Source organism: Doryrhamphus excisus, unplaced genomic scaffold (genome assembly GCF_030265055.1).
Source record: "Doryrhamphus excisus isolate RoL2022-K1 unplaced genomic scaffold, RoL_Dexc_1.0 HiC_scaffold_25, whole genome shotgun sequence".
NCBI lineage: Eukaryota > Metazoa > Chordata > Actinopteri > Syngnathiformes > Syngnathidae > Doryrhamphus > Doryrhamphus excisus.
In genome coordinates, this window is record NW_026652243.1 from 1,874,739 (window position 1) to 1,890,528 (window position 15,790).

Here is a 15,790-nt window from a genome sequence, read left to right on the forward strand (position 1 = left end):
AAAAGCTTACAGCACCTGGTATTCCCAGGCGGTCTCCCATCCAAGTACTAACCAGGCCCGCCCCTGCTTAGCTTCCGAGATCGGGCGTTTTCAGGGTAGTATGGCCGTAAGCTGCCAGGTCAACTGAAAAGATCCTATTTGAAGGCGACGCAGGCCAAACTAGACTCTGGCAAAAAGTGTCAAACAGCGCCCTCTGCTGTCAGGCAAGAGCAGAAACCATAAAAAGCTTACAGCACCTGGTATTCCCAGGCGGTCTCCCATCCAAGTACTAACCAGGCCCGCCCCTGCTTAGCTTCCGAGATCGGACGAGATCGGGCGTTTTCAGGGTAGTATGGCCGTAAGCTGCCAGGTCAACTGAAAAGATCCTATTTGAAGGCAACGCAGGCCAAACTAGACTCCAGCAAAAAGTGTCAAACAGCGCACTCTGCTGTCAGGCAAGAGCAGAAACCATAAAAAGCTTACAGCACCTGGTATTCCCAGGCGGTCTCCCATCCAAGTACTAACCAGGCCCGCCCCTGCTTAGCTTCCGAGATCGGGCGTTTTCAGGGTAGTATGGCCGTAAGCTTTAAGGACAACTGAAAAAATCTTATTTGAAGGCGACGCAGGCCAAACTAGACTCCAGCAAAAAGTGTCAAACAGCGCCCTCTGCTGTCAGGCAAGAGCAGAAACCATAAAAAGCTTACAGCACCTGGTATTCCCAGGCGGTCTCCCATCCAAGTACTAACCAGGCCCGCCCCTGCTTAGCTTCCGAGATCGGGCGTTTTCAGGGTAGTATGGCCGTAAGCTGCCAGGTGAACTGAAAAGATCCTATTTGAAGGTGACGCAGGCCAAACTAGACTCCAGCAAAAAGCGTCAAACAGTGCCCTCTGCTGTCAGGCAAGAGCAGAAACCATAAAAAGCTTACAGCACCTGGTATTCCCAGGCGGTCTCCCATCCAAGTACTAACCAGGCCCGCCCCTGCTTAGCTTCCGAGATCGGACGAGATCAGGCGTTTTAAGGGTAGTATGGCCGTAAGCTGCCAGGTCAACTGAAAAGATCCTATTTGAAGGTGACGCAGGCCAAACTAGACTCCAGCAAAACATGTCAAACAGCGCCCTCTGCTGTCAGGCAAGAGTAGAAACCATGAAAAGCCTACAGCACCTGGTATTCCAAGACGGTCACCCATCCAAGTACTAACCAGGCCCGCCCCTGCTTAGCTTCCGAGATCGGACGAGATCGGGCGTTTTCAGGATAGTATGGCCGTAAGCTGACAGATCAACTGAAAAGATCCTATTTGAAGGCGACGCAGGCCAAACTAGACTCTGGCAAAAAGTGTCAAACAGCGCCCTTTGCTGTCAGGCAAGAGCAGAAACCATAAAAAGCTTACAACACCTGGTATTCCCAGGCGGTCTCCCATCCAAGTACTAACCAGGCCCGCCCCTGCTTAGCTTCCGAGATTGGGCGTTTTCAGGGTAGTATGGCCGTAAGCTGCCAGGTGAACTGAAAAGATCCTATTTGAAGGTGACGCAGGCCAAACTAGACTCCAGCAAAACATGTCAAACAGCGCCCTCTGCAGTCAGGCAAGAGCAGAAACCATGAAAAGCCTACAGCACCTGGTATTCCCAGGCGGTCACCCATCCAAGTACTAACCAGGCCCGCCCCTGCTCAGCTTCCGAGGTCGGACGAGATCGGGCGTTTTCAGGGTAGTATGGCCGTAAGCTGCCAGGTCAACTGAAAAGATCCTATTTGAAGGTGACGCAGGCCAAACTAGACTCTGGCAAAAAGTGTCAAACAGCGCCCTTTGCTGTCAGGCAAGAGCAGAAACCATAAAAAGCTTACAGCACCTGGTATTCCTATGCGGTCTCCCATCCAAGTACTAACCACGCCCGCCCCTGCTTAGCTTCCGAGATCGGATGAGATCGGGCGTTTTCAGGGTAGTATGGCTGTAAGCTGCCAAGGCAACTGAAAAGATCCTATTTGAAGGCGACGCAGGCCAAACTAGACTCCAGCAAAAAGTGTCAAACAGCGCCCTCTGCTGTCAGGCAAGAGCAGAAACCATAAAAAGCTTACAGCACCTGGTATTCCCAGGCGGTCTCCCATCCAAGTACTAACCAGGCCAGCCCCTGCTTAGCTTCCGAGATCGGACGAGATCTGGCGTTTTCAGGGTAGTATGGCCGTAAGCTTTAAGGGCAACTGAAAAAATCTTATTTGAAGGCGACGCAGGCCAAACTAGACTCCAGCAAAAAGTGTCAAACAGCGCCCTCTGCTGTCAGGCAAGAGCAGAAACCATAAAAAGCTTACAGCACCTGGTATTGCCAGGCGGTCTCCCATCCAAGTACTAACCAGGCCCGCCCCTGCTTTGCTTCCGAGATCGGACGAGATCGGGCGTTTTCAGGGTAGTATGGCCGTAAGCTTTAAGGGCAACTGAAAAAATCTTATTTGAAGGCGACGCAGGCCAAACTAGACTCCAGCAAAAAGTGTCAAACAGCGCCCTCTGCTGTCAGGCAAGAGCAGAAACCATAAAAAGCTTACAGCACCTGGTATTCCCAGGCGGTCTCCCATCCAAGTACTAACCAGGCCAGCCCCTGCTTAGCTTTCGAGATCGGACGAGATCGGGCGTTTTCAGGGTAGTATGGCCGTAAGCTTTAAGGGCAACTGAAAAATTCTTATTTGAAGGCGACGCAGGCCAAACTAGACTCCAGCAAAAAGTGTCAAACAGCGCCCTCTGCTGTCAGGCAAGAGCAGAAACCATAAAAAGCTTACAGCACCTGGTATTCCCAGGCGGTCTCCCATCCAAGTACTAACCAGGCCCGCCCCTGCTTAGCTTCCGAGATCGGACGAGATCGGACGAGATCGGGCGTTTTCAGGGTAGTATGGCTGTAAACTGCCAGGTCAACTGAAAAGATCCTATTTGAAGGTGACGCAGGCCAAACTAGACTCTGACAAAAAGTGTCAAACAGCGCCCTTTGCTGTCAGGCAAGAGCAGAAACCATAAAAAGCTTACAGTACCTGGTATTCCCAGGTGGTCTCCCATCCAAGTACTAACCAGGCCCGCCCCTGCTTAGCTTCCGAGATCGGGCGTTTTCAGGGTAGTATGGCCGTAAGCTGCCAGGTCAACTGAAAAGATCCTATTTGAAGGTGACGCAGGCCAAACTAGACTCCAGCAAAAAGTGTCAAACAGCGCCCTCTGCTGTCAGGCAAGAGCAGAAACCATAAAAAGCTTACAGCACCTGGTATTCCCAGGCGGTCTCCCATCCAAGTACTAACCAGGCCCGCCCCTGCTTAGCTTCCGAGATCGGGCGTTTTCAGGGTAGTATGGCCGTAAGCTGCCAGGTCAACTGAAAAGATCCTATTTGAAGGCGACGCAGGCCAAACTAGACTCTGGCAAAAAGTGTCAAACAGCGCCCTCTGCTGTCAGGCAAGAGCAGAAACCATAAAAAGCTTACAGCACCTGGTAATCCCAGGCGGTCTCCCATCCAAGTACTAACCAGGCCCGCCCCTGCTTAGCTTCCGAGATCGGACGAGATCGGGCGTTTTCAGGGTAGTATGGCCGTAAGCTGCCAGGTCAACTGAAAAGATCCTATTTGAAGGCAACGCAGGCCAAACTAGACTCCAGCAAAAAGTGTCAAACAGCGCACTCTGCTGTCAGGCAAGAGCAGAAACCATAAAAAGCTTACAGCACCTGGTATTCCCAGGCGGTCTCCCATCCAAGTACTAACCAGGCCCGCCCCTGCTTAGCTTCCGAGATCGGGCGTTTTCAGGGTAGTATGGCCGTAAGCTTTAAGGACAACTGAAAAAATCTTATTTGAAGGCGACGCAGGCCAAACTAGACTCCAGCAAAAAGTGTCAAACAGCGCCCTCTGCTGTCAGGCAAGAGCAGAAACCATAAAAAGCTTACAGCACCTGGTATTCCCAGGCGGTCTCCCATCCAAGTACTAACCAGGCCCGCCCCTGCTTAGCTTCCGAGATCGGGCGTTTTCAGGGTAGTATGGCCGTAAGCTGCCAGGTGAACTGAAAAGATCCTATTTGAAGGTGACGCAGGCCAAACTAGACTCCAGCAAAAAGCGTCAAACAGTGCCCTCTGCTGTCAGGCAAGAGCAGAAACCATAAAAAGCTTACAGCACCTGGTATTCCCAGGCGGTCTCCCATCCAAGTACTAACCAGGCCCGCCCCTGCTTAGCTTCCGAGATCGGACGAGATCAGGCGTTTTAAGGGTAGTATGGCCGTAAGCTGCCAGGTCAACTGAAAAGATCCTATTTGAAGGTGACGCAGGCCAAACTAGACTCCAGCAAAACATGTCAAACAGCGCCCTCTGCTGTCAGGCAAGAGTAGAAACCATGAAAAGCCTACAGCACCTGGTATTCCAAGACGGTCACCCATCCAAGTACTAACCAGGCCCGCCCCTGCTTAGCTTCCGAGATCGGACGAGATCGGGCGTTTTCAGGATAGTATGGCCGTAAGCTGACAGATCAACTGAAAAGATCCTATTTGAAGGCGACGCAGGCCAAACTAGACTCTGGCAAAAAGTGTCAAACAGCGCCCTTTGCTGTCAGGCAAGAGCAGAAACCATAAAAAGCTTACAGCACCTGGTATTCCCAGGCGGTCTCCCATCCAAGTACTAACCAGGCCCGCCCCTGCTTAGCTTCCGAGATTGGGCGTTTTCAGGGTAGTATGGCCGTAAGCTGCCAGGTGAACTGAAAAGATCCTATTTGAAGGTGACGCAGGCCAAACTAGACTCCAGCAAAACATGTCAAACAGCGCCCTCTGCAGTCAGGCAAGAGCAGAAACCATGAAAAGCCTACAGCACCTGGTATTCCCAGGCGATCACCCATCCAAGTACTAACCAGGCCCGCCCCTGCTCAGCTTCCGAGGTCGGACGAGATCGGGCGTTTTCAGGGTAGTATGGCCGTAAGCTGCCAGGTCAACTGAAAAGATCCTATTTGAAGGTGACGCAGGCCAAACTAGACTCTGGCAAAAAGTGTCAAACAGCGCCCTTTGCTGTCAGGCAAGAGCAGAAACCATAAAAAGCTTACAGCTCTTGGTATTCCCAGGCGGTCTCCCATCCAAGTACTAACCAGGCCCGCCCCTGCTTAGCGTCCGAGATCGGACGAGATCGGGCGTTTTCAGGGTAGTATGGCCGTAAGCTGCCAGGGCAACTGAAAAGATCCTATTTCAAGGCGACGCAGGCCAAACTAGACTCCAGCAAAAAGTGTCAAACAGCGCCCTCTGCTTTCAGGCAAGAGCAGAAACCATAAAAAGCTTACAGCACCTGGTATTCCTATGCGGTCTCCCATCCAAGTACTAACCACGCCCGCCCCTGCTTAGCTTCCGAGATCGGATGAGATCGGGCGTTTTCAGGGTAGTATGGCTGTAAGCTGCCAAGGCAACTGAAAAGATCCTATTTGAAGGCGACGCAGGCCAAACTAGACTCCAGCAAAAAGTGTCAAACAGCGCCCTCTGCTGTCAGGCAAGAGCAGAAACCATAAAAAGCTTACAGCACCTGGTATTCCCAGGCGGTCTCCCATCCAAGTACTAACCAGGCCAGCCCCTGCTTAGCTTCCGAGATCGGACGAGATCTGGCGTTTTCAGGGTAGTATGGCCGTAAGCTTTAAGGGCAACTGAAAAAATCTTATTTGAAGGCGACGCAGGCCAAACTAGACTCCAGCAAAAAGTGTCAAACAGCGCCCTCTGCTGTCAGGCAAGAGCAGAAACCATAAAAAGCTTACAGCACCTGGTATTGCCAGGCGGTCTCCCATCCAAGTACTAACCAGGCCCGCCCCTGCTTTGCTTCCGAGATCGGACGAGATCGGGCGTTTTCAGGGTAGTATGGCCGTAAGCTTTAAGGGCAACTGAAAAAATCTTATTTGAAGGCGACGCAGGCCAAACTAGACTCCAGCAAAAAGTGTCAAACAGCGCCCTCTGCTGTCAGGCAAGAGCAGAAACCATAAAAAGCTTACAGCACCTGGTATTCCCAGGCGGTCTCCCATCCAAGTACTAACCAGGCCAGCCCCTGCTTAGCTTCCGAGATCGGACGAGATCGGGCGTTTTCAGGGTAGTATGGCCGTAAGCTTTAAGGGCAACTGAAAAATTCTTATTTGAAGGCGACGCAGGCCAAACTAGACTCCAGCAAAAAGTGTCAAAGAGCGCCCTCTGCTGTCAGGCAAGAGCAGAAACCATAAAAAGCTTACAGCACCTGGTATTCCCAGGCGGTCTCCCATCCAAGTACTAACCAGGCCCGCCCCTGCTTAGCTTCCGAGATCGGACGAGATCGGACGAGATCGGGCGTTTTCAGGGTAGTATGGCTGTAAACTGCCAGGTCAACTGAAAAGATCCTATTTGAAGGTGACGCAGGCCAAACTAGACTCTGACAAAAAGTGTCAAACAGCGCCCTTTGCTGTCAGGCAAGAGCAGAAACCATAAAAAGCTTACAGTACCTGGTATTCCCAGGTGGTCTCCCATCCAAGTACTAACCAGGCCCGCCCCTGCTTAGCTTCCGAGATCGGGCGTTTTCAGGGTAGTATGGCCGTAAGCTGCCAGGTCAACTGAAAAGATCCTATTTGAAGGTGACGCAGGCCAAACTAGACTCCAGCAAAAAGTGTCAAACAGCGCCCTCTGCTGTCAGGCAAGAGCAGAAACCATAAAAAGCTTACAGCACCTGGTATTCCCAGGCGGTCTCCCATCCAAGTACTAACCAGGCCCGCCCCTGCTTAGCTTCCGAGATCGGGCGTTTTCAGGGTAGTATGGCCGTAAGCTGCCAGGTCAACTGAAAAGATCCTATTTGAAGGCGACGCAGGCCAAACTAGACTCTGGCAAAAAGTGTCAAACAGCGCCCTCTGCTGTCAGGCAAGAGCAGAAACCATAAAAAGCTTACAGCACCTGGTATTCCCAGGCGGTCTCCCATCCAAGTACTAACCAGGCCCGCCCCTGCTTAGCTTCCGAGATCGGACGAGATCGGGCGTTTTCAGGGTAGTATGGCCGTAAGCTTTAAGGACAACTGAAAAAATATTATTTGAAGGCGACGCAGGCCAAACTAGACTCCAGCAAAAAGTGTCAAACAGCGCCCTCTGCTGTCAGGCAAGAGCAGAAACCATAAAAAGCTTACAGCACCTGGTATTCCCAGGTGGTCTCCCATCCAAGTACTAACCAGGCCCGCCCCTGCTTAGCTTCCGAGATCGGGCGTTTTTTTTTTTTTTTTTTTTTTTTATTATTGAACATACCACAGTACGTCACAGATATGCATACATCAACATACTATATACACAATTATTCCATTCTTTCATGTTATTACACGTCCACATTGACAACTCTCAGTCCAGGCACAGCCTGTTTGTCCAAGATTTTTTTTTTTTTTTTTTTTTTTTTTTTCTTTTTTTTTCTTTCATTCCCCTTCTGTAGGTTGAGAGTTTTTTTTTTTTTTTTTTTTTTTTTTTTTTTTTTTTTTTTCCCTCTCCTATAGGTTGAACACAATTTTGTTATTGTCTGCTATCAAGATCAGACCGCTCCCTTCTATGAAGGAGCTCTCGAACTTTTCTTGGTCAGCGGTCCGGCATAATGACACATCCCTCCTTACAATAGCTTCAAAATATGTCCATACGGATATTTTTTTTTTTTCGAACTTTGCAAGGTTCCGCCTCATCCAGATAGCGTACCTGGCGTGGCTCAACATGAAGTTCCATAGGTTGATGTTCACCCCTTGCTGGCCTCCTCTGTGGCCGAGCAGGAGTTCTTCCTTCCATCTCACGGTTCGGGTGAAGTCGCTTTTCCAATTCCTCTCCATTGTACCTTTTAGTCTATCCACAAATACATTCAGTTCTTTACAGTTCACAAATAAGTGCAGCAGGCTTTCCACCTCGCTGCCGCACACATTACACTCCCTTCCTACGTTTTTATTGATTTGGTGTATTACTTCGTTTGTGTATATCCTATTATGTTTTATTTTGAAGTCCAGGTCGGCGCATTCCTGATTGTTGTATTTACAGTTTCCCATCACCCATATGTCCTGTCCTTTTATGTGGCTGAACACTTTCGGCCAGAGGAGCTCAGCGGTTGGCCTTTTAAAGGCCTTGCTCACAAGGGCCCAATAGAGTGTTTTCACTGTGCATGTTTTTATGTTGATCTCTTTTTCTTTGGTTTTTAGCATAATTCCAGGTAGCTCATCTGTTTCTTTACCTGTTTCTTGGCTATTTACGTGCCTTTGCCAAGCTTTTGGGATGGCCATCTTTATTTTATTGTATTCGTTCTTTATTGTTCTTTCCGGTATTTCATCGTCATATTCGTGTACACTGTCTATAATGGCTTGCTCCCTCAGGAAGCCCGGTATGACCTCATATACAAAGTCTTTAATTTGTCTTAGTCCTGCTGAAAAGAAGACTTTGTTATACAGTACTTTTCCTTCCTTTACGATCTGGGGGTTTTGAAAGACCGGCTGGCTCATCACTTTGTTTTTTGTGTGGTTTGTGTACACAAAGTCATGCACAAGCCTACCCCAGGCCTCCATGACTTCTTTAAAGAAGGTGGGGGTGCCCTCGTGCAGCCTCCCTCTCAGGTCCATCAGTAGGCTGTATTGCCCACACCGTCCATATTTGAAGAGGGTCTCTCGGAAGAAGGGCTTCCACCCACAGTCTGTTTCTCCCTGCAAATATTTTATCACCATCCTGGTTCTGATTGCCGCTTTTTTGGTCTGTAAGTCCACCAGTTTTAGTCCGCCCTCTTTATACTGTCCTATCAGGGTTTTTTGTGCAATGCGCACGCCTTTCCCCTCCCACAGGAAGTCGCATATGGTTCTCTCTGCTTCGGCCGCTGCCCACTGGGGCAGGCTCACCACTCCCAGGGCATATACCAGTTTGGACATTAACAGAGAGTTTATGATGACCACCCTCCCTTTTAGGGTCAGCTTTCGTGCTCTCCATCTGTTTACGGTCTGTTTGATCTTGTTTAAGGTTCCCGTCCATGTCAAGTTGGTCGCTTGTTTGTCGTTTGCGCCTATATATATGCCGATGATCTTTATGCAGTCTTGTGCCTCCTTAAACGGCAGATCGCATTTCTGTCCCTCAAAGTTGCCGATGTATAAAATCTCGGACTTGTCCATATTAATTTTTGCGCCCGCTGCCCTCCCGTATTTTTCCACGCATCCCATTGCATTGCGCACATCCTCGGCGTCTTTCAGAGTCAGGGTTGTGTCATCCGCGTATTGGTGGATGACGCTCCGGCCTCCTCCCGGTATCGCCACTCCCTTTATTTCTCCGGTGGTTTTTATGAGAGCGGCGAGGGGTTCTACCGCAATGGTGAATAGCGGGGCGGATAGCGGGCAGCCTTGTCTCACCGATCTCGTCAGGGGGAAGGTGTCTGTCATTGTGCCATTTATTTTCACGCAACTTCTCGCCTGCCCGTACAGCAGCTGCAGCCATCGTAGCATCCTTTTGCCCACCCCTACTTTTTGCATCGTCTTCCATATGAAAGGGTGCTCCACCCTGTCGAAGGCTTTATTTAAGTCTAGGCTGATCACTATCCCGCTTTCTTCCTTCATGTGTTCCACCACGTTTTGCACGGTTCTCACTGTGTCTGTGATATCTCTTCCCGGCACACTGTACGCCTGGGTGGGTGAGATAATTTCTTTTAAGACTCCTTTTAGCCTGTTTGCTAACACTTTGGCGAGTATTTTATAATCCACATTTAGCAGGCTTATTGGCCTGTAGTTCTCTAGTTTTTCCCTGTCGCCTTTTTTGTGGATGAGGGTGATGATGCCCGTGGCCATAGAGGTCGGCATCTCTCCCCTCTCCTCCATGCGTTGGTATACTTTGTGCAGCATGGGTGCCAGCGTAACGGTGAATGCTTTGTACAATTCGGCCGTAAGGCCGTCGCTTCCGGGACTTTTGCGGGGCTGCAGTTCTTTAATTGCTTTTTCTATATCCGCTATGCGTATGTCTCTTTCACAGGCGCGTCTTCCGGCCTCGGTCACCTTTGCGGTGACTCTTTCTATGATCTCATCTGCGCTTTGTTCGTTGATTTGGCCTCCTGTGAAGAGGTCTGCATAGTAGTCTCTCGTGATTTCGAGGATTTCAACAAAATCTGAGGTTGTTTGGCCCCTTTTGTCTTCTAGTTGTTTTATGTACATTTTCCTCTGTTTTTCTTTCTCAAGGTTTAAGAAGAAACTGGTGTACTTTTCGCCCTTTGCTGCCCAAAGCGCTTTACTTCTGATGATTGCGCCTTCGCACCTTTCTTTTTCGTATACGGCCAGTTCCTTTTTTAATTGGATGTATTTTTCGATGTTATATTGTGGTATTTCTTCTATCTTTTTTTCCTCTATTGCTATTTTGCTTTCCAGCATTACTCTGTTTTCGTTGTCTATTTGCTTTTTCCGTTTGGCAAATTTTATGCTCTGCTTTTTGATGAAAGTCTTTATCGTCTCCCATCCTTGGATGGCATCGTCCTCCATCAACTCCTGCACAAGTTCACTTTGGAGCAGGGTGGTTATCTTATTTTTGTATGCCGGGTCTTGTACTAGCGAGGAGTTGAGGCACCAGGTTCCCCCGCCCTTCCCCTCCCCTTTGGGCCCTAAGGTTAATGTCATGATAGCGTGGTCGCTTAATTCTGTAAACTCCCACTTCAGTTTGCGTACATGTCCTATAATTTCTTCCTTTGCAATACACAGGTCTATTCTACTCTGTTTCAGTTTTTTCCGCACTACCTGTTTTCTTGTATACCCTCTTTTGTTGGGGTTGTCGTTCCTCCACACGTCAACAAGGTTTTTGTCTTTTAGCAGGCTGAGTAGGGCTGCTCGGGAGACATCGGGTTTGAAGGTGGAGGCGCTGCAAGCGTCCATCCTGGTGCAGCGTACGTTAAAGTCCCCTACCAGCAGCGTGTTTGGTATGCATAAGGGGCCCAGCCATTCGAAGAAAGCCTTCCTTTCGATTTCATTATTCGATGCGTAGATGTTTATCAGCCTGTATTTTATTTTGGCCCGCATGAAGTCTACAATTAGCGCTCTTCCTTCGCTGTTTGTTTGTATTTGGACCGCATTTTCAACGCAGTTCTCTTTTAGGAGTATGGCTACGCCGCATGACTTTTGTGTCTTGTTGTTAACGAATATCGGCCCTGTCCATCTCTTTCGTATTTCCGGGAGGAGTTCGTTTGTCCATCTTGTCTCTTGCAAGCATACTATGTCCGCGTCTAGTCTGTGTAGTGCTCTTTCAAGTTTGTTCATATTTCTGACGCCGTTTATGTTTAAATTTGAAATTGTCACGGCGTTCATTATCTTTTGTGGGTGGGAATTATCTACCTTACATTCTATACAGTTTTCTCTCTTTTTTCCTCTTGTAACTTTTAAGCTGTTGGATCTCCATTTCATCCGGGCTCGAAAGGTCGCCCATTTCCTCCCACCTGCCTGTGGCTTCGTCGCCCCCGTCGTCGTCCCTCGCCGTGCTGGGGCCTGCTTTTGCTCCGTCGTTCCCTGTTTCCGCTTTTGTCACCGCTCCCGCCGTTCTCCTCGTCTTTGTCGCTGGTGTTGTCGTCGTCGTCGCTGCTGCCTCGGCCGCCGTCGTCGTCATCGCTGCTGCCTCAGTCGTCGTCGTCGCTGCCGCCTCAGCCGCCGCCGCCTCAGCCGCCGCCGTCGTCGCTGCCGCCTCAGCTGCCTCAGCCGCCTCAGCCGCCGCCGTTGTCGCTGCCGCCTCAGCCTCAGCCGCCTCCTCCGCCACCGTCTCTGTCACCGCAGCCGCCGTCGCTGTCACCGCAGCTGCCATTGCTGCTGTCATCGTCGTCGCCGCTGCCACCTCCATTGGCGTTGGCATCCTCTCCATTCTCTTTTCCTCTCCTTCACTTAGCACTGTAGCTGCCGGCGTTTCCATGTCTCTCTCCAGCGCTCCCTCAACCAGCATCTCCGCCTCTGCTGTCAAGCCGCCCCCCAGCACCGCCTCATCCTGCATCGGCAATGGGCCGCGATCGCCCCTTTCATTCTCCTCACACTCTCTGGCGTAGTGGCCTTGCTCGCCACATTTAAAGCACTTAAACTCCGGGCAATCTCGGATAATGTGGCCGGGCTGGATGCACAATCTGCATACCTTCCTCTGGCGGTCGTGTAGCACCCGAAAGTGTTCTTCCCCCTCGAGGGTCTCAAACTTAGTTGCAAATGGTAGGGAGCGGACTTTTTCGTTGAAGCGCACCTTTAGGTAGCGTGTTCCGTCTGCAATGTCGGTGCCTGGCCACATGCGCCTTCTGATGGTGGACACTGCCTGAACTCCCCATTCCTCCAGCTTCTTCAGGATCACCTCATCTTCAATGTACACTGGAAGGCCAAGGAACGAGACGACGAGCTCGTCATTACGAATTTCTGACGCTATAATCTTATTGGTCTTCAATGTGATGCCGTCCAGCAGACGGTCCTTTCCTTTTTTGTCTTCTGTAGTAACTTCGAATTTTGTCAGGGATTTTTGGCGGCATCCCACCACTCGTCCACATTCTTCTCTAATTTTCTTACATATCTCCATCATCGTTACTTTTTCCTGTCCTACTACTTCCACTGCCACTGTTAATTGTCTTTCATACTTGTTGTCTGCATTTGTTGTCTCGTCCACGCTTTTCTTCTCTGCTCGCTCCATTTTCCCTCTTATAGGCCCCGGCATCATTTGACACCCACCCCCCCCAGCCGCGGTTGGTGGTGGTGGGGGCGTGGGGTTGCTTCGTACAAGTATTACGTTTTAGGCGGAAATTTGGCTAAAATTCTTCAAAAGAAATCGGAAGACAGGGAGTACACACTCAGGGTTGCCTCTTGTTTGCTCACACTCTCACCTGCACTCAATCACCAATCAGTGATCAGGCGTTTTCAGGGTAGTGTGGCCGTAAGCTGCCAGGGCAACTGTAAAGATCCTATTTGAAGGCGACGCAGGCCAAACTAGACTCCAGCAAAAAGTGTCAAACAGCGCCCTCTGCTGTCAGGCAAGAGCAGAAACCATAAAAAGCTTACAGCACCTGGTATTCCCAGGCGGTCTCCCATCCAAGTACAAACCAGGCCCGCCCCTGCTTAGCTTCCGAGATCGGACGAGATCGGGCGTTTTCAGGGTAGTATGGCCGTAAGCTGCCACATCAACTGAAAAGATCCTATTTGAAGGCGACGCAGGCCAAACTAGACTCCAGCAAAAAGTGTCAAACAGTGCCCTCTGCTGTCAGGCAAGAGCAGAAACCATAAAAAGCTTACAGCACCTGGTATTCCCAGGCGGTCTCCCATCCAAGTACTAACCAGGCCCGCCCCTGCTTAGCTTCCGAGATCGGACGAGATCGGGCGTTTTCAGGGTAGTATGGCCGTAAGCTGCCAGGTCAACTGAAAAGATCCTATTTGAAGGTGACGCAGGCCAAACTAGACGACAGCAAAAAGTGTCAAACAGCGCCCTCTGCTGTCAGGCAAGAGCAGAAACCATAAAAAGCTTACAGCACCTGGTATTCACAGGCGGTCTCCCATCCAAGTACTAACCAGGCCCGGCCCTGCTTAGCTTCTGAGATCGTACGAGATCGGGCGTTTTCAGGGTAGTATGGCCTAAGCTGCGAGGTCAACTGAAAAGATCCTATTTGAAGGTGACGCAGGCCAAACTAGAGTACAGCAAAAAGTGTCAAATAGCGCCCTCTGCTGTCAGGCAAGAGCAGAAACCATAAAAAGCTTACAGCACCTGGTATTCACAGGCGGTCTCCCATCCAAGTACTAACCAGGCCCGCCCCTGCTTAGCTTCCGAGATCGGGCGTTTTCAGGGTAGTATGGCCGTAAGCTGCCAGGACAACTGAAAAGATCCTATTTGAAGAAGACGCAGGCCAAACTAGACTCCAGCAAAAAGTGTCAAACAGCGCCCTCTGCTGTCAGGCAAGAGCAGAAACCATAAAAAGCTTACAGCACCTGGTAATCCCAGGCGGTCTCCCATCCAAGTACTAACCAGGACCGCCCCTGCTTAGCTTCCGAGATCGGACGAGATCGGGCATTTTCAGGGTAGTATGGCCGTAAGCTGCCAGGTCAACTGAAAAGATCCTATTTGAAGGTGACGCAGGCCAAACTAGACTACAGCAAAAAGTGTCAAACAGCGCCCTCTGCTGTCAGGCAAGAGCAGAAACCATAAAAAGCTTACAGCACCTGGTATTCACAGGCGGTCTCGCATCCAAGTACTAACCAGGCCCGGCCCTGCTTAGCTTCCGAGATCGTACGAGATCGGGCGTTTTCAGGGTAGTATGGCCTAAGCTGCCAGGTCAACTGAAAAGATCCTATTTGAAGGTGACACAGGCCAAACTAGACTACAGCAAAAAGTGTCAAACAGCGCCCTCTGCTGTCAGGCAAGAGCAGAAACCATAAAAAGCTTACAGCACCTGGTATTCACAGGCGGTCTCCCATCCAAGTACAAACCAGGCCCGCCCCTGCTTAGCTTCCGAGATTGGGCGTTTTCAGGGTAGTATGGCCGTAAGCTGCCAGGACAACTGAAAAGATCTTATTTGAAGGCGACGCAGGCCAAACTAGATCAAGCAAAAAGTGTCAAACAGCGCCCTCTGCTGTCAGGCTACAGCAGAAACCATAAAAAGCTTACAGCACCTGGTATTCCCAGGCGGTCTCCCATCCAAGTACTAACCAGGCCCGCCCCTGCTTAGCTTCCGAGATCGGACGAGATCGGGCGTTTTCAGGGTAGTATGGCCGTAAGCTGCCAGGTCAACTGAAAAGATCCTATTTGAAGGTGACGCAGGCCAAACTAGACTCCAGCAAAACATGTCAAACAGCGCCCTCTGCTGTCAGGCAAGAGCAGAAACCATGAAAAGCTTACAGCACCTGGTATTCCCAGGCGGTCTCCCATCCAAGTACTAACCAGGCCCGCCCCTGCTTAGCTTCCGAGATCGGACGAGATCAGGCGTTTTCAGGGTGGTATGGCCGTAAGCTGCCAGGACAACTGAAAAGATCTTATTTGAAGGCGATGCAGGCCAAACTAGATCCAGCAAAAAGTGTCAAACAGCGCCCTCTGCTGTCAGGCTAGAGCAGAAACCATAAAAAGCTTACAGCACCTGGTATTCCCAGGCGGTCTCCCATCCAAGTACTAACCAGGCCCTCCCCTGCTTAGCTTCCGAGATCAGGCGTTTTCAGGGTAGTGTGGCCGTAAGCTGCCAGGGCAACTGTAAAGATCCTATTTGAAGGCGACGCAGGCCAAACTAGACTCCAGCAAAAAGTGTCAAACAGCGCCCTCTGCTGTCAGGCAAGAGCAGAAACCATAAAAAGCTTACAGCACCTGGTATTCCCAGGCGGTCTCCCATCCAAGTACTAACCAGGCCCGCCCCTGCTTAGCTTCCGAGATCGGACGAAATCGGGCGTTTTCAGGGTAGTATGGCCGTAAGCTGCCACATCAACTGAAAAGATCCTATTTGAAGGCGACGCAGGCCAAACTAGACTCCAGCAAAAAGTGTCAAACAGCGCCCTCTGCTGTCAGGCAAGAGCAGAAACCATAAAAAGCTTACAGCACCTGGTATTCCCAGGCGGTCTCCCATCCAAGTACTAACCAGGCCCGCCCCTGCTTAGCTTCCGAGATCGGACGAGATCGGGCGTTTTCAGGGTAGTATGGCCGTAAGCTGCCAGGACAACTGAAAAGATCCTATTTGAAGGCGACGCAGGCCAAACTAGACTCCAGCAAAAAGTGTCAAACAGCGCCCTCTGCTGTCAGGCAAGAGCAGAAACCATAAAAAGCTTACAGCACCTGGTATTCCCAGGCGGTCTCCCATCCAAGTACTAACCAGGCCCGCCCCTGCTTAGCTTCCGAGATTGGACGAGATCGGGCGTTTTCAGGGTAGTATGGCCGTAAGCTGC

The 15,790-nt window shown here is 50.4% G+C and overlaps 26 non-coding genes and 18 pseudogenes across 26 annotated transcripts; all 44 read right to left on the reverse strand.

Moving 5' to 3' along the window:
- Nucleotides 1-3: 3 nt before the first annotated feature.
- On the reverse strand, nt 4-112 carry LOC131111989 (5S ribosomal RNA; annotated as a pseudogene).
- A 112-nt stretch (nt 113-224) lies between these two features.
- LOC131115171 (5S ribosomal RNA) lies at nt 225-343 on the reverse strand. The gene has a single exon (XR_009122458.1). It is a non-coding gene; the product is annotated as a 5S ribosomal RNA (ribosomal RNA).
- Nucleotides 344-455: 112 nt separating this feature from the next.
- LOC131111990 (5S ribosomal RNA) lies at nt 456-564 on the reverse strand (annotated as a pseudogene).
- Nucleotides 565-676: 112 nt separating this feature from the next.
- On the reverse strand, nt 677-785 carry LOC131111991 (5S ribosomal RNA; annotated as a pseudogene).
- A 112-nt stretch (nt 786-897) lies between these two features.
- Nucleotides 898-1,016, reverse strand: LOC131116500 (5S ribosomal RNA). Its single transcript, XR_009123746.1, has one exon. It is a non-coding gene; the product is annotated as a 5S ribosomal RNA (ribosomal RNA).
- A 112-nt stretch (nt 1,017-1,128) lies between these two features.
- LOC131117585 (5S ribosomal RNA) lies at nt 1,129-1,247 on the reverse strand. Its single transcript, XR_009124797.1, has one exon. It is a non-coding gene; the product is annotated as a 5S ribosomal RNA (ribosomal RNA).
- Nucleotides 1,248-1,359: 112 nt separating this feature from the next.
- Nucleotides 1,360-1,468, reverse strand: LOC131113814 (5S ribosomal RNA; annotated as a pseudogene).
- Nucleotides 1,469-1,580: 112 nt separating this feature from the next.
- On the reverse strand, nt 1,581-1,699 carry LOC131117576 (5S ribosomal RNA). Its single transcript, XR_009124790.1, has one exon. It is a non-coding gene; the product is annotated as a 5S ribosomal RNA (ribosomal RNA).
- A 112-nt stretch (nt 1,700-1,811) lies between these two features.
- LOC131117615 (5S ribosomal RNA) lies at nt 1,812-1,930 on the reverse strand. Its single transcript, XR_009124827.1, has one exon. It is a non-coding gene; the product is annotated as a 5S ribosomal RNA (ribosomal RNA).
- Nucleotides 1,931-2,042: 112 nt separating this feature from the next.
- Nucleotides 2,043-2,161, reverse strand: LOC131117429 (5S ribosomal RNA). The gene has a single exon (XR_009124648.1). It is a non-coding gene; the product is annotated as a 5S ribosomal RNA (ribosomal RNA).
- A 112-nt stretch (nt 2,162-2,273) lies between these two features.
- On the reverse strand, nt 2,274-2,392 carry LOC131117966 (5S ribosomal RNA). The gene has a single exon (XR_009125163.1). It is a non-coding gene; the product is annotated as a 5S ribosomal RNA (ribosomal RNA).
- A 112-nt stretch (nt 2,393-2,504) lies between these two features.
- Nucleotides 2,505-2,623, reverse strand: LOC131116844 (5S ribosomal RNA). Its single transcript, XR_009124079.1, has one exon. It is a non-coding gene; the product is annotated as a 5S ribosomal RNA (ribosomal RNA).
- Nucleotides 2,624-2,735: 112 nt separating this feature from the next.
- LOC131118764 (5S ribosomal RNA) lies at nt 2,736-2,864 on the reverse strand (annotated as a pseudogene).
- Nucleotides 2,865-2,976: 112 nt separating this feature from the next.
- On the reverse strand, nt 2,977-3,085 carry LOC131112363 (5S ribosomal RNA; annotated as a pseudogene).
- Nucleotides 3,086-3,197: 112 nt separating this feature from the next.
- On the reverse strand, nt 3,198-3,306 carry LOC131111992 (5S ribosomal RNA; annotated as a pseudogene).
- A 112-nt stretch (nt 3,307-3,418) lies between these two features.
- On the reverse strand, nt 3,419-3,537 carry LOC131117057 (5S ribosomal RNA). Its single transcript, XR_009124287.1, has one exon. It is a non-coding gene; the product is annotated as a 5S ribosomal RNA (ribosomal RNA).
- A 112-nt stretch (nt 3,538-3,649) lies between these two features.
- Nucleotides 3,650-3,758, reverse strand: LOC131111993 (5S ribosomal RNA; annotated as a pseudogene).
- Nucleotides 3,759-3,870: 112 nt separating this feature from the next.
- Nucleotides 3,871-3,979, reverse strand: LOC131111995 (5S ribosomal RNA; annotated as a pseudogene).
- A 112-nt stretch (nt 3,980-4,091) lies between these two features.
- LOC131116501 (5S ribosomal RNA) lies at nt 4,092-4,210 on the reverse strand. The gene has a single exon (XR_009123747.1). It is a non-coding gene; the product is annotated as a 5S ribosomal RNA (ribosomal RNA).
- Nucleotides 4,211-4,322: 112 nt separating this feature from the next.
- On the reverse strand, nt 4,323-4,441 carry LOC131117586 (5S ribosomal RNA). Its single transcript, XR_009124798.1, has one exon. It is a non-coding gene; the product is annotated as a 5S ribosomal RNA (ribosomal RNA).
- A 112-nt stretch (nt 4,442-4,553) lies between these two features.
- LOC131113105 (5S ribosomal RNA) lies at nt 4,554-4,662 on the reverse strand (annotated as a pseudogene).
- A 112-nt stretch (nt 4,663-4,774) lies between these two features.
- LOC131118409 (5S ribosomal RNA) lies at nt 4,775-4,893 on the reverse strand. Its single transcript, XR_009125577.1, has one exon. It is a non-coding gene; the product is annotated as a 5S ribosomal RNA (ribosomal RNA).
- Nucleotides 4,894-5,005: 112 nt separating this feature from the next.
- On the reverse strand, nt 5,006-5,124 carry LOC131118433 (5S ribosomal RNA). Its single transcript, XR_009125603.1, has one exon. It is a non-coding gene; the product is annotated as a 5S ribosomal RNA (ribosomal RNA).
- Nucleotides 5,125-5,236: 112 nt separating this feature from the next.
- Nucleotides 5,237-5,355, reverse strand: LOC131117616 (5S ribosomal RNA). Its single transcript, XR_009124828.1, has one exon. It is a non-coding gene; the product is annotated as a 5S ribosomal RNA (ribosomal RNA).
- Nucleotides 5,356-5,467: 112 nt separating this feature from the next.
- On the reverse strand, nt 5,468-5,586 carry LOC131117430 (5S ribosomal RNA). The gene has a single exon (XR_009124649.1). It is a non-coding gene; the product is annotated as a 5S ribosomal RNA (ribosomal RNA).
- Nucleotides 5,587-5,698: 112 nt separating this feature from the next.
- Nucleotides 5,699-5,817, reverse strand: LOC131117967 (5S ribosomal RNA). The gene has a single exon (XR_009125164.1). It is a non-coding gene; the product is annotated as a 5S ribosomal RNA (ribosomal RNA).
- Nucleotides 5,818-5,929: 112 nt separating this feature from the next.
- On the reverse strand, nt 5,930-6,048 carry LOC131115649 (5S ribosomal RNA). Its single transcript, XR_009122924.1, has one exon. It is a non-coding gene; the product is annotated as a 5S ribosomal RNA (ribosomal RNA).
- A 112-nt stretch (nt 6,049-6,160) lies between these two features.
- Nucleotides 6,161-6,289, reverse strand: LOC131118765 (5S ribosomal RNA; annotated as a pseudogene).
- Nucleotides 6,290-6,401: 112 nt separating this feature from the next.
- LOC131112364 (5S ribosomal RNA) lies at nt 6,402-6,510 on the reverse strand (annotated as a pseudogene).
- Nucleotides 6,511-6,622: 112 nt separating this feature from the next.
- LOC131111996 (5S ribosomal RNA) lies at nt 6,623-6,731 on the reverse strand (annotated as a pseudogene).
- A 112-nt stretch (nt 6,732-6,843) lies between these two features.
- Nucleotides 6,844-6,962, reverse strand: LOC131115172 (5S ribosomal RNA). Its single transcript, XR_009122459.1, has one exon. It is a non-coding gene; the product is annotated as a 5S ribosomal RNA (ribosomal RNA).
- Nucleotides 6,963-12,930: 5,968 nt separating this feature from the next.
- On the reverse strand, nt 12,931-13,049 carry LOC131115797 (5S ribosomal RNA). The gene has a single exon (XR_009123067.1). It is a non-coding gene; the product is annotated as a 5S ribosomal RNA (ribosomal RNA).
- Nucleotides 13,050-13,161: 112 nt separating this feature from the next.
- LOC131115174 (5S ribosomal RNA) lies at nt 13,162-13,280 on the reverse strand. Its single transcript, XR_009122460.1, has one exon. It is a non-coding gene; the product is annotated as a 5S ribosomal RNA (ribosomal RNA).
- Nucleotides 13,281-13,392: 112 nt separating this feature from the next.
- LOC131112106 (5S ribosomal RNA) lies at nt 13,393-13,510 on the reverse strand (annotated as a pseudogene).
- Nucleotides 13,511-13,622: 112 nt separating this feature from the next.
- Nucleotides 13,623-13,731, reverse strand: LOC131112357 (5S ribosomal RNA; annotated as a pseudogene).
- Nucleotides 13,732-13,843: 112 nt separating this feature from the next.
- On the reverse strand, nt 13,844-13,962 carry LOC131118736 (5S ribosomal RNA). Its single transcript, XR_009125891.1, has one exon. It is a non-coding gene; the product is annotated as a 5S ribosomal RNA (ribosomal RNA).
- Nucleotides 13,963-14,074: 112 nt separating this feature from the next.
- Nucleotides 14,075-14,192, reverse strand: LOC131112704 (5S ribosomal RNA; annotated as a pseudogene).
- Nucleotides 14,193-14,304: 112 nt separating this feature from the next.
- On the reverse strand, nt 14,305-14,413 carry LOC131113943 (5S ribosomal RNA; annotated as a pseudogene).
- Nucleotides 14,414-14,524: 111 nt separating this feature from the next.
- LOC131115175 (5S ribosomal RNA) lies at nt 14,525-14,643 on the reverse strand. Its single transcript, XR_009122461.1, has one exon. It is a non-coding gene; the product is annotated as a 5S ribosomal RNA (ribosomal RNA).
- A 112-nt stretch (nt 14,644-14,755) lies between these two features.
- On the reverse strand, nt 14,756-14,874 carry LOC131114233 (5S ribosomal RNA). Its single transcript, XR_009121582.1, has one exon. It is a non-coding gene; the product is annotated as a 5S ribosomal RNA (ribosomal RNA).
- Nucleotides 14,875-14,985: 111 nt separating this feature from the next.
- LOC131112883 (5S ribosomal RNA) lies at nt 14,986-15,094 on the reverse strand (annotated as a pseudogene).
- A 112-nt stretch (nt 15,095-15,206) lies between these two features.
- On the reverse strand, nt 15,207-15,325 carry LOC131115972 (5S ribosomal RNA). The gene has a single exon (XR_009123239.1). It is a non-coding gene; the product is annotated as a 5S ribosomal RNA (ribosomal RNA).
- Nucleotides 15,326-15,437: 112 nt separating this feature from the next.
- LOC131115176 (5S ribosomal RNA) lies at nt 15,438-15,556 on the reverse strand. The gene has a single exon (XR_009122462.1). It is a non-coding gene; the product is annotated as a 5S ribosomal RNA (ribosomal RNA).
- A 112-nt stretch (nt 15,557-15,668) lies between these two features.
- Nucleotides 15,669-15,787, reverse strand: LOC131116813 (5S ribosomal RNA). Its single transcript, XR_009124050.1, has one exon. It is a non-coding gene; the product is annotated as a 5S ribosomal RNA (ribosomal RNA).
- Nucleotides 15,788-15,790: the final 3 nt, after the last annotated feature.